This window comes from Somniosus microcephalus, unplaced genomic scaffold, assembly GCF_052327205.1.
Source record: "Somniosus microcephalus isolate GS21.2 unplaced genomic scaffold, FLI_Smic_1.0 unresolved_chr1, whole genome shotgun sequence".
Taxonomy (NCBI): Eukaryota; Metazoa; Chordata; class Chondrichthyes; order Squaliformes; family Somniosidae; genus Somniosus; species Somniosus microcephalus.
The window spans coordinates 149,313,671-149,327,586 of NW_028225179.1; the positions used below are offsets into that span (position 1 = coordinate 149,313,671).

The 13,916-nt window shown below is 48.0% G+C and overlaps 1 pseudogene across 1 annotated transcript in view; it reads left to right on the plus strand.

Moving 5' to 3' along the window:
* Positions 1-10,198: 10,198 nt before the first annotated feature.
* LOC147096235 (zinc-binding protein A33-like) overlaps positions 10,199-13,916 on the plus strand; it is a 35,155-nt pseudogene continuing 31,437 nt past the window's right edge. The window contains exons 1-5 of the transcript XR_015074871.1: positions 10,199-10,849; positions 10,938-11,033; positions 11,126-11,359; positions 12,523-12,545; positions 12,643-12,758. The product of XR_015074871.1 is annotated as a zinc-binding protein A33-like (transcript). The remainder of the gene's footprint in view (positions 10,850-10,937; positions 11,034-11,125; positions 11,360-12,522; positions 12,546-12,642; positions 12,759-13,916) is intronic.

The window sequence follows — 13,916 nt, forward strand, 5'->3', positions numbered from 1 at the left end:
GCGGCTCAGCTTAGATTTCAAGGGCCCCCTCCCGTCCGTCGACCGCAATGTTTACTTCCTGAACATTGTGGACGAATACTCCCGGTTCCCATTCGCCTTCCCCTGCCCAGACATGACCAGCGCCACGGTCATTAAATGCCTCAACAGCCTGTTCTGCCTGTTCGGTATGCCGAGCTACATCCACACGGATAGGGGGGCGTCCTTCATGAGTGAAGAGCTACGCCAGTACATGCTGTCCAGGGGTATCGCCACGAGCTGTACCACCAGCTACAACCCCCGGGGTAACGGTCAAGTGGAGCGAGAGAACGGGACAGTATGGAAAGCAGTCACTCTAGCTCTAAGGACCAAGGGCCTCCCTATCTCCCGCTGGCAGGAAGTCCTCTCAGATGTGCTCCATTCGATACGGTCGCTATTGTGTACTGCCACTAATGCCACGCCTCATGAACGAATGTTTAGCTTCCCCCGGAAATCCACCTCAGGCGTATCCATGCCATCATGGCTCTCCACCCCGGGTCCGGTATTCGTGCGAAGGCATGTGAGGGGCCATAAGACGGACCCTCTCGTGGAGCCAGTGCACCTACTCCACGCCAACCCCCAATACGCGTATGTCCGGCACGCCAACGGAAGGGAGGACACCGTGTCAATAAAAGACGTCGCCCCAGCCGGTAACGACAACAACCACGGCAATAGCAGCAACAACGACCACAGCAACTCTTACCGACCCACTACTCTTTCATCACCCCCGGAAGAACATCGACCAACGGCACCCCCACCAACTACCCCTTCAACAACCCTGGCGGCACCCCCGGCAGAGACCCAGGAGGCCACCGGGGACACCCAGCCGACACCCGCGACACCACAACAGCCACGTCGGTCGCAGAGGACTACCAAACCCCCGAACAGACTAAATCTATAGAAGGGGTGAATGTGATGAAATATTCCATTCATCACTGCCTGTGACTGTGGTTGGTTTCAGGTTTCTCCTCACCATTGTATTGTGTATTGGAATGTATGGAATGTGTTGTGTGTAGGGCTCCGCCCATACCTGGCCTCTATGTAAGCCAGCTCAGTCTGGCCTCACAGCCAGTACTGCAGAGCTCCAGGGAAGATACCTCTCTCCACTGTTATCTTCTAAGTTAATAAAAGCCTTGTTTTGTTTCGCTAACATCGAGTCTCGGGATTATTGAGGCACATCCCACGGGTATCTTGCTCCTGACAGACCAGTAAGCAGCGCCTGAACTTCCTGTTTTACAGCTTTTGTCTGACAACATTTTTGTTCTTTTCGTTCGCTTTGTTTGTATTGTTAGATTAATGAATGTAATAAAGATGGCGAGACTGCTCTAAAACCACATGATCGCTGGTTGGATGCAAATTCATTACGAACAAAAACAAATCAATGAACGAATTTTGGGGATAAAATTGGTTTTGGGCGGTTGTTCAAAATGTTCAGCTAAGTCCAGAATGGAGGTGTGAACTGCAGGAATAAACACAGGAAATGCTGGAAATAGTCAGCAGGTCAGGCAGCATGTGTAGGGAGAGACACCGAGTTTCAGGTCGATGAGCCTTGGTCAGAACTGCAGGAAGCCGGTGAGCTCGCTGCCTGTAATGTGGCTCCACAGCCGGAAGGTGGCGCTCCATGGCCGTGTCTCCGGTGGATTCCCGCGGTCCGGCTCACTCGAGCTGCTTTCCCACCGCGGCCATTGGCCACACTTCCCCAAGGCCCGCCAGCTTCACTCGCTCTCAGAAGGAACCGCATGAAGGTTCCGTCAATGACCAATTCCTGAGTCTGTTCCGCGACCCGTCTGCGTGCGATTCACAGGCTGAAATAGAAGAGCCCGTGTCCAGTGACAATGACCTGGTCATTGGCCCGAGAGCCTGTCACTCAGTGAGGGGGCGGGTCTCTCCCGGGGGAAGTGGATTGGCCGGAGAGCCTGTCACTCAGTGAGGGGGCGGGTCCAGTGACAATGACCTGGTCAATAGTCAGTTCCAACCCTCAGCTTATCAGCTCCGTCTCATTTTAATCGGGGTTTCACTGCAGAGCAGAGGAGCGCTGCAGAGTGAGTGAAGGCGGCTGGAGAGCGGGGAGGGGGGAGCTCGGGAAACGCCTCAGAGCCCCGGGACAGACCGGCTTTAGAAAAATCCAGAGTCCAAATTCACCGGTGGAGGGTCCGGGGGACACTTCCCGATAGTCAGTCCGCCTCTGAGGGCAAGTCCGCGGGCCGGATCAACCTGTTCCAGGGTCTGATCCGACACCCTGCTGAAAACAGATGTTTCCTCTTACGATCCAGATGCTGTCACGTTTTTCCATTTGCTCCTCACAGCAGCGCACATCTGGGGCACTAACAGACACCTCAGTGCCAGTAATTTACTGACTGAATTCAATCCAGTCTCCCCCTACACTACTAAACTCTCTATAAACAGCAGATATTGTCACACAGACCAGAGGTTTACAGATTGAAATGACTGATATATCAGATAAAATTAATCAGTGGTGTGAAAATCTCAAATTTGGCAAAGCCTAACGGTGCGATTTATATAACAATATTTGCCAGGATAAAGTTACTCTCGGCTCAGTTGACTCTGGTAAGATTATCTGGGGATGCAATATATAAACCAGTGTAGTTTAGCATCAAATTCCTGGGCTGGGACCTTCCACCCTCCCTCTGGCAATGAATGGACACAGCTGGGGTGAGTGGGTGGAAATGTGGCACTGGGCGCAGTCCACCTATTTCACCGCCCATTGGATTTCCTGCCACACACGGGCAGGCCCATTGAAATAATATTCAATACACAGAATTACTTCAGTTTCAAATACAAAAACAAAATACTGTAGAAGCTGGAAAACTGAAATAATATCAGAAAATGCTGGAAATACTGAGCAGGTCAGGCGGCATCTGTGGAGACAGAAACAGAGTAAATGTTTCAGGTCTATGAGATTTCAAATATTGGGACTCGGTCTTCATTGAAATGTGACTGCCGAGCTGTATGTACCTTCTGTGCATTCCCAGGTATATCCTGGGGTCGGGGGATGCGAACTGGAGGGAGGGGCAGTGATCGGGAGAGGGAGGGGCAGTGATCGGGAGAGGGAGGGGACAGTGATCGGGAGAGGGAGGGGACAGTGATCGGGAGAGGGAGGGGACAGTGATCGGGAGAGGCAGTGATCGGGAGAGGCCGTGATCGGGAGCGGGAGGGGGCAGTGATCGGGAGAGGGAGGGGGCAGTGATCGGGAGGGGGAGGGGGCAGTGATCGGGAGGGGGAGGGGGCAGTGATCGGGAGGGGGAGGGGGCAGGGAGGGGGAGGGGGCAGTGATCGGGAGAGGGAGGGGCAGTGATCGGGAGAGGGAGGGACACTGATCGGGAGAGGGAGGGACACTGATCGGGAGAGGGAGGGGCAGTGATCGGGAGAGGGAGGAGCAGTGATCGGGAGAGGGAGGGGCAGTGATGAGGGGAGGGAGGGGGCAGTGATGGGGAGAGGGGGGGCAGTGATCGGGAGAGGGAGGAGCAGCGATCGGGAGAGGGAGGAGCAGCGATCGGGAGAGGGAGGGACAGTGATCGGGAGAGGGATCGGGAGAGGGAGGCGGCAGTGATGGGGAGAGGGAGGGGCGGTGATCGGGAAAGGGAGGGGCGGTGATCGGGAGAGGGAGGGGGGCAGTGATCGGGAGAGGGAGGGGCGGTGATCGGGAGAGGGAGGGGGCAGTGATGGGGAGAGGGAGGGGGCAGTGATCGGGAGAGGGAGGGGGCAGTGATCGGGAGAGGGAGGGGGCAGTGATCGGGAGAGGGAGAGGGCAGTGATCGGGAGAGAGAGGGGGCAGCGATGGGGAGAGGGAGGGGGCAGCGATCGGGAGAGGGAGGGGCAGCGATCCGGAGAGGGAGGGGGCAGTGATCGGGAGAGGGAGTGGCAGTGAAAGCTCGCAAGAACAAACCCAAAACAAAAAACTATGAAAAATGGTTTGACCCAGATTGCCATAACATGAGGAAAAAACTTAGAAAAATATCAAACCAAAAACACAGACATCCAGAAAACGAGGAATTACGCCTTACTTATTGTCAGACACTAACACAATACAGAAACACACTCAGAACCAAAAAAGAGCAATATATTAAGAATACACTCAGCTCCATTGAGGAATCCATTGATTCCAATTGTTTCTGGGACAACTGGAACACATTACACAAAAAACAACACGACGAATTAGCCATTCAAAATGGAGACACATGGGAAAACCACTTTGAAAAATTATACCAGAAAAACACACTAAGGCCAGAGCAACACCAAATATGCAAAAAACTGGAAAAGCTCGAAATGGCCATAAAAGATAACCAAAACCCGCTAGACTCCATAATAACAGAAAAAGAACTTTTTGAAAAACTCAAGGACCTGCGACCAGGAAAAGCTTGCGGGGCAGATGGCATACTTAGCGAGATGATTAAACACACAGACGATAAAATGAAACTGGCTATCCTAAAACTCTTCAACTTGGTTCTGAGTGTCGGTTACTTCCCTGATATCTGGAACAAAGGACTCATAACGCCCATATATAAAAGTGGGGACAAAGTCGACCCAAATAACTATCGAGGCATCTGTGTAAACAGTAACCTGGGGAAGGTATTCTGTAGTATCATAAACAAAAGGCTTATAAACTTCCTTGAGGAGCACAATGTCTTGAGTAAAAGCCAAATTGGATTCCTGCCAAACTATAGAACATCAGATCATATCTTCACCCTACAGACCCTAATTGACAAACACGTTCATCAAAACAAAAGCAAAATCTACGCATGCTTTATAGATTTCCAGAAGGCTTTCGATTCCAAAAGGCATGACGGTTTATTCCTGAAACTTATCGAAAGCGGGGTAGGGGGAAAAACATATGGTGTAATTAAATCAATGTATACAAACAACAAATGTGCAGTTAAAATTGGAGACAAACAAACAAAATACTTCCCACAGGGGCGGGGGGTGACGCAGGACTCGCCAATCTCACCGACACTCTTTAATATTTACATAAATGAATTGGCAAAACTACTTGAACAATCTACAGCACCCGGCCTCACCCTATATGAATCCAAGGTTAAATTCCTCCTCTATGCAGACGACCTGGTTCTGCTGTCACCAACTAAGGAGGGTCTACAGCAGAACCTGGATCTGCTGGAGTCGTACTGCCAGACTTGGGTCCTGACAATAAATCCCCAAAAAACCAAAGTCCTTGTGTTCCAGCAAAGATCCAGACATCAGGGACCCAAAATAAATTTCACACTAGGAACAACCAAAATTGAACAAACCACTAACTACACATACTTGGGCTTAAAAATCAGTTCTACGGGAAATTTCAAACTGGCTGTGAATGAACTGAAAGAGAAAGCAAGAAGGGCTTTCTATGCCATTAAAAAATCAATCCAAATAGAAATCCCAATTAGCATTTGGCTCAAAATTTTCAAATCAGTAATTGAACCAATTGCACTCTATGGCAGTGAGGTGTGGGGACCGCTAACACAACAAGAATTTGCAAAATGGGACAAACAACCAATTGAGATCCTACATGCAGAATTCTGTAAAAGTATCCTCCGGACTCAAAGGCAACCCGTAAACAATACATGCAGGGCAGAACTAGGCCAATATCCATTAATAATCACTATCCAAAAAAGAGCCACCAAATTTTGGAAACACCTAGAAATGAGCAACCCCCAATGCTATCATTACGAAGCCCTGAAATGCCAAGAGAGGATCATAAAGAAGAATACCCTCAGTCAACTAGTCCTGGGACTCAGTGAAGTAACTACTAACACTACTAACAATAACCAGCCCTAGGACAGTGACAGCGTAACACAAAGAATTCGACCCGACACTATCGTCGTTAAGCAAAAGGAAAAATATCTGTCATATTGGGCAGAAACAACAAAAACCCAAAGCAAACTCAATTGCTACTTGGCCCTAAACAGACAATACAACATGGCTGATTACCTGACCATGGTAAAGGATAGCAAACTGAGAAAAACTTTGACAATGTACAGACTTAGTGAACATAACCTGGCGATCGAAAAAGGTAGACACAGGCAGACCCGGCTACCAAGAGAGGACAGGATATGCTATCACTGCAGTCAGGGAGTGGTGGAGACAGAGATGCACTTCCTCACAGCTTGTAGAAAATATCAAGGCATAAGGGAGAATTTCTACCCAAAATTCACAAAAATATGCCCGGAATTCAGAAATTTGAATGACGACCAAAAACTCCCATACTTACTAGGGGAAGAGAGAAATTGTGTAACACTAGCGGCACATTATGTTACAGCTTGCCATAAACAGAGGGACAACCACTAAATATAAGAAAAGAGTATATATAAATTATACGAAAGTATATTTATACACTCAGGGATATATCTGTTTATACACTGTATGGATAGATCTGTATTTTTGTGAACAAACATGAATGTTTTTCGATGCTTTGGCAACATAAGATGTAACTTGTCATGCCAATAAAGCGATTTGAATTGAATTGAATTGAATTGATCGGCAGAGGGAGGGGCAGCGATCGGGAGAGGGAGGGGGCAGCGATCGGGAGAGGGAGGGGGCAGCGATCGGGAGAGGGAGGGGGCAGCGATCGGGAGAGGGAGGGGGCAGCGATCGGGAGAGGGAGGGGGCAGCGATCGGGAGAGGGAGGGGGCAGCGATCGGGAGAGGGAGGGGGCAGCGATCGGGAGAGGGAGGGGGCAGCGATCGGGAAGGGAGGGGGCAGCGATCGGGAGAGGGAGGGGGCAGCGATCGGGAGAGGGAGGGGGCAGCGATCGGGAGAGGGAGGGGGCAGCGATCGGGAGAGGGAGGGGGCAGCGATCGGGAGAGGGAGGGGGCAGCGATCGGGAGAGGGAGGGGGCAGCGATCGGGAGAGGGAGGGGGCAGCGATCGGGAGAGGGAGGGGGCAGCGATCGGGAGAGGGAGGGGGCAGCGATCGGGAGAGGGAGGGGGCAGCGATCGGGAGAGGGAGGGGGCAGCGATCGGGAGAGGGAGGGGGCAGCGATCGGGAGAGGGAGGGGGCAGTAATCGGGAGAGATTTAAGCTCAGGGTAGGAGAATGACGGTATAAAATGAGGCAGAAGGGGGCAGATGTGTACAGCAGAACACTGCTAGGAAACACGTCATAAATATGATAGGAACATAGAAACAGGAGGTCATTCAGCCCCTCAAGCCTGTTCTGACATTCAATTAGATCATGGCTGGTCTGTGTCCCAACTCCATCTGCCTGCCTTGGCTCCATATCCCTTGATACCCTTACCCAGCAAAAATCTATCAATTTCAGGTTTGAAATTTTCAATTGACCGCTAGAATCATAGAATGGTTACAGCACAGGAGGTCATCCGGCCTGTCGAGCCCGTGCTGGCTCACTGCAAGAGCACTTCAGCTAGTCCCACTCCCCCGCCATTTCCTCGGAGCCCTGCAATTTTTTCCCTTCAGGTACTTGTCCAATTCTCCGATGAAAGCCACCGTTGAATCTGCCTCCACCACACTTTCAGGCAGTGCATTCCAGATCCTAACCACTCGCTGCGTAAAAATGTTCTTCCTCAAGTCGCCTTTGGTTCTTCTGCCAATCACCTCAAATCTGTGTCCTCTGGTTCTCGACCCTTCCGCCAATGGGAACAGTTTCTCTATCTACTCTGTCCAGAACCATGATTTTGAACACCTCTATCAAATCTCCTCTCAACCTTCTCTGCTCCAAGGAGAACAACCCCAGCTTTTCCAGTCTATCCACGGAACTGAAGTCCCTCATCCCTGGAACCATTCTTGTAAATCTTTTCTGCACCCTCTCTGAGGCCTTCACATCCTTCCTAAAGTGTTGGGCCCTGGTTTAAAAAAATTCCACCCAAATCAAGCTTTTGGTCACCTGTCCAAATGTCTCTCTCTTTGGCTGGGAGTTAATGTTTTGATAACGCTCCTTAGGACGTGAAGTGCCTTGGGACGTTTTACTACCTTAAGGGCGCTATATAAATGCAAGTGGTTGCTGTTGTTGGCTCCTGTCAGTTACATGTCAGTGCCAGGAACTGGTCCACACAGAGACAAGTTTAAAACGGAATACTTGGACAAGGTTTAGTTCTGTGTGGTGTGACAACTCAGTTGTCCTCAGAATATGGGTGAGCCAACCAATAAAATGAAGAAACCGTGGCCGTGTAGGGAAAAGTCGGAGAAGCGCTTCAGTCTTTACTCCAGCTGTCTGCTGGCCATTTCCCGAACGGGAGTGGTCTTGGCTGATCCGAAAGGAAATAATTACCTTTAAGGCGGCGATGGTGTCCTCCTGGTCGAGTTGTGTCTGCGATCTCGGCAGCTTTTGCTGAATGGTGTTTACGTTTTGGTGAATGTCCTGCAGGTTTTTCTCAAGTCGCTCCGAGATCTTCTCCACGTTCTCTTTCAGCTCGGCGATCAGGCGCTGCTCCATCTTAATGAGGATCTGGTGCATTTTAGCAAATTCGGAGTAACAAATGTCTGCAGCTGGCTGGTCTGGTCCTGTGAAAGGAAAGTGTATCATCAGACCAGAATATAGGAGTGGGAGCTAGAAACAGTAAAAAGTGAAAAAAGCCAACAGACAGAACCCACCCCGACTTGTAAAACCTGGTTTTGAGTAAGTTTAGCTTCCAGAAGAGTGGATTTCGTCCTGAGGATGTTAGACAACGACTTGAGTTTGGCCTGAATTAAAAGAGAGTTTCACAGGGTGAATATGCTTGTTCGCGATAAGCAAATGGAAAGGTGGGGTGGGTAGACATTGAATGCCATGGTAAAGTTTTGGGGATGAATTTCCTGTGGGGAGACGGAATTTCTACCCACTCGGAAGGCTCCGTCGTAACGTCGGCGTAACCCCAACTACACATGCCCCGGGGGTCACTTTACCCTTACTCGGCGGGGCGGGAAACACACGGGGTCGCCGGTTGTGCACCCCGCCCGATATTTACTCTGCGCTGACAGGAAAATCGGGGCAGGTTGAAAAATCAGTGCTTGAATCGAGACCCCGTCAGTTTTCCCGAGGGGCGGGTTAAGTTAAAATTGCTCCCGTGTGTAAACGGGTTTACGCCCAGGTTACGGCGGAGTAAGGAGGGGGTGAGAGAGAAGCCCAGAGGAACATTTTTATTTTACCTTGTACATCTCAACTGCTTCACTTATCAGCATGAAGTTGTGGGATCAGTGCAACGCTATCATACAAAGGTTTCCATTTCTGTCACCGTCTCCAACATTGGGTAGAATTTTCTTTGAGATCAATAGAAAGAAGAAAGCTTTGTATTTATAGAACATTCACGGCTTCAGGACGTCCCAAGCACTTTACAGCCAATTAAGTACTTTAACCTGTAGTCACTGTTGATCAGCGAGCATGTGCAGAAGAAAGTGAAGCTGTGATTGGAGGATCGGTGAGTGTGCCCGGGGGGAGAAGACCAGGGAATGCCTCAGAGCCCCGGGAAAGACCAGTTTTAGAAAGTTCAAGTGCTGGGAATTGGAGCAGGCCCGAAATATACGCGGGTATCATGATGCGCGATTAGAGTGTCGCAAGATGGTTAATGACCTCACACAAGTGGTCAATGTCAGTGACGTCATCTTCAAATGTCATATGTGTACAACTGGACTCACACACTGCTCAATTCACCACCCCTTCACTCACCTATCAGCAATCTCTATCAATCACGACTCATTAATCTAACATTAATTCCTTCACCTCAAGCTCACACTATAACACACTTACAACTGCTGCAAACCTCACACCCAAATCTCACAGCTTGCACACAATGCCAGCTACTCACTCAAACAGATTGCACGACACTCACTGACAAACTTCCCTCCGTCTTTCAGGAGAAGGTGGTGCATAACAGGAGGCAGCAGGGGCTACCCGAAGGGGCACAGGAATAACTTTATTTCATCCAGGTGTGAACAGCACTTGCAGGGACTCAAGTGATCTGTGACTGGGAACCGGGTCTGGATCCACCCACAGAACCATGACACCAGCAGATTGAATCAGCAAGTACTGAAACTGATCCAGACAACTCTTTGTGTTTCAGGGTGAACGGTTGCAATCATTAACACAATTCAGTTTATGGATCCATATCTCACACCGTGTGTCACCAGAGCGAATTTGGTCTGGATCAAAGTGCACTGGAATCTCGACCCCCGCCCATCTCCGGCTCCTCCCTCCCTCTCTCTCCCTCTCCCACTGCCGACACCCCAGGAACCTTCACCCTCCCGGCCAAGGTTCAATTATTCCCCTCCGTCCTCTAACACTGTTTGTCCTTTAATCTGCTCTAGGTTTTATCTCCCTGTGTAAATGTCGACTGGACATAGACTAGTTTATAGTAATATAATAATTCCCTGAGTATTGCCGTGAACTTCATCGGGGAAATCGCTGAACTGAGGCTGTTCGGCAGCGCAGTAAACACGGAAACTAAAAGCGGTTTGAATCAGGAAGTGCTGAGGGTGAACATGGCTTCCAGACAGCAGGCCGAGAGTCTGTCCGAGGAGGCAATTTGTCCCATTTGTCTGGATTTCTTCACCGATCCGGTAATACTGGAGTGTGGGCACAACTTCTGCCGCTCCTGTATCACACAGTGTTGGGAAAAGAAGGAGACAAACTCCTGCCCGGAATGTAGAGAGGAGTTTCCGGAAATAAACCTCAGGGTTAATCGGGCCTTAGCGAATCTGGCCGAGAAAGCTCGAAAATTAAAGCTGAATCCGAAAGAGAAGGAAAGTAAACTTCACTGTGAGGAACATCAGGAAAAACTGAAGCTGTTTTGTGAAACTGACAAGAAATTGATCTGCCTTGTTTGTAGAGATGCGCAGGAACACAGAGAGCACCGCTTCATGCCCATTAAAGAAGCTGTTGGAATCTACAAGGTAAAAGGAACAGGTTTGATCACCTGATTATTTTATCACATTTTCATGTCTAACACTTTTATTCTGTGATTTTCTCTCCCAATCCCAGGGTCAGGTGAAATCTTCCTTAGATTCTCTCACAGAGAAGAAATCGGCGGTTCTAGAAACGGAGCGACGGCAGAAACAGAAGATTTCCGAAATTAGGGTAAATCTCCCTTTGCTGATTTTCGAAGTTTGATTCGGTTTTTTTTGCTTTTATTGCGGATTAAGTATTATTTTTCACATTTCATTTGGTAGGAACAGTCGAGCAGTCTGCAGACCCGCATCACATCCGAGTTCGCTAAAATACACCAGATTCTCAGTGAGAAAGAGCAGCGATTAATCCGAGATCTCAGGGAACAAGAGGAGAGGATTCTAGAATCAATGGAGGAAAATCTTCGACAGATTCAAGAGAATTTAAATTCTATTCAGGAGAAACTCTCAAAGTTGCAGAAACAGATGGAGCAAAAAGACGAGCTGACATTTCTGAAGGTGAGGATTATATTTCAGTTTAGTTCAGTGAAAGTTCAAAGTCACAAGTTGACGGGCGAGAATTTTGAAATAAATGCAGCATTTTCCCAATAATTCGTCACTGATTTAAATCGATCGATTGTTTTGTCTATCCGGGGCGGAGCTTCTACTGTCACCGAACTAATCGGCCTCCCACAATATCTACAGGATCCCGGGAATACCTGCAACCTCCCCGGGAATGAGTTACCCTGATCTTGATATTTAGTCTGTAATTATTTCTGTGGTATCCAAGTTTAATATTCTCCTGAAACTCACATTCCAATCCAGTTCCAGTCCCATGTTGTGAGTGTGTGGGTGTGTCTGGTAGGGTGGGTGTGAGAGGCACTGTGTCTGGGAGTGACACTGATGTTGATTTCAAATACCTGATATTCTAATCAGATTTATCAACTATAACCTGCTTCTATCGGATGCATTTAATAATTTTTCGTGTAATTTCCATTGGCCTGTTTTCAAATATGCTGCTCATAGAATTACACAGAATTTTACAGCACAGAGGCCGGCCATTCGGCCCATCAGATCAATGTCAGTGTTTATGCTCCACACGAGCCTCCTCCCACCTTACTTCATCTCACCCTATCTATATATCCTTCTGTTCCTTTCTCCCTCATGTACTTATCTCGCTCCCTTTTAAATATATCTCTGCTATTCACCTCAACTACCCCATGTGGTAGCGAGTTCCACATTCTAAACACTCTCTGAGTAAAGAGATTTCTCCTGAATTCCCTTTTGGATTTATTACTGACTCTCTTATATTTATGACCCCTCGCTTTAGACTCCCCACAAGTGGAAACATCTTCTCTACATCTGCCCCATCGAATCCTTTCATAATGTTAAAGACCTCACTTAGGTCTCCTCTCAGTCTTCTCTTTTCTGAAGAATGATCTTTCCTGTTCACTCTTTCCTGTTAGTTGAACCCTCGCAGTTCTGGTATCATTCTTGTAAATCTCTTTTATACTTTCTCCAGTGCTTCTATATCCTTTTTGTAATATCCTCTTTCTACCTGTGTGTGGGCAGCAGTGAGAATTGGGAATTATCAGCAGCTTGTAACAATCTGGGTGTAATTTCTGCTGTCCGGTATCGACGGTCAGTCTCTGTCAACTCAGATTGTGTTTTATTTATTTCAGGAAGAAACTCGTCAGAAGAGGAGGTAGGCCATGCTCTTTACTGAAACTCTGCACAGTTTGGTAAAATAGTTCAGAAAAGTGTTTATGGTCAATTTATAACCAATTGTTTGATATTTGCAGGATTAGTGAGGACCATAATACACTGACATTAGCAGATGCCGCCCTGTCTATCGAAAAATTCAACGGCCCTTTACCGTACGCAGTGTGGAGAGAAATGCTGGATGCCATTAACCCCGGTAAAACTCATATAGGTTACTTTGTCCTGATTTAGATCTCATAATAATTTGATTTGTTATACATAAAAATACAATAGAGAATTTTTTTTTCATACTAAGTTGCAAAGGAAAGTGGTTAAAAGCAGTCCTGAATGGAGTTAAAGTTTTATTAACACACCAAATCCATCTTCTAAAAAGCATCGCCTTCAACTGGTCAGCTGAAAATGTCAGCTCCCTGAACATGATCAACACAGGGACCCTCAGATGAACCACAGCCTCCAAAACCCATCGATACTTTGCACACTTCAGTAACAGGAAACACCACCCTTCCCAGCTGAACCTTTCCTCCTTCTAAGGGTAACCGGGAGAGCTTCTTCTCCCCGAGACGGACCCGCTAATATAAAGGGTCGACGTCCACCTTATTCCCAATCAATCACTCAGAGTCCGGAGGTTCGTTCAGTAAAGCAACTTTATTTACAAGCCAGCAGGGGAGACACTCATGCTGGGACGAATGCTCCCCGATCGTTGAAAATCTCCTGCCTTATATACAGGTTTTGTTCTGAGTCGTGGCTACTGTTTGCAATTAGGTGCATTACACGTATACATTTCTTTCATCATACAGTTGGCTTCGGGTGCAAATTCTTGTGACCTGTGTGCATTGGTCTTGTGACCCCATACGTTCTCTCTCAATACATTCCTCAGTTAGTGATTCACGGTTTGTGCACTTTGGCCATGACTACACCAGACTTTCCTTCTGGACATTGTTCATACCAATTCCTTATATGTTTGGATATATACTCTGTTCCTTAATCCCCTCATCTTAGCTCTTTTTAACCCTTTCAGTCTCCCCTTTGGTCCTGATTAAACCCTTTTAATCATTGACCAACCCGATTATTTCTCTTTCCCATTATGGTGACCTGCCGGGGTGGTGATCAAATCCAACCCATTGGGTCACCTTGTTTATATAATCATATTATCCTCCTGATTTCTAGGCCCCCTACATCCTTTCCATCAACATATTATCCATCCAATTACATAGGTTATAAGCATTAAGGTTATTAGTACTATACATCCATTAAGCAGGTCTTTCTCCCAAGCCTTCGCTCGTTTATAGTAATATTCTGTCTGCTCGATGTGAATCTGCCCAGAAGGTGTCTGTAACAATTACCACCGAACGAC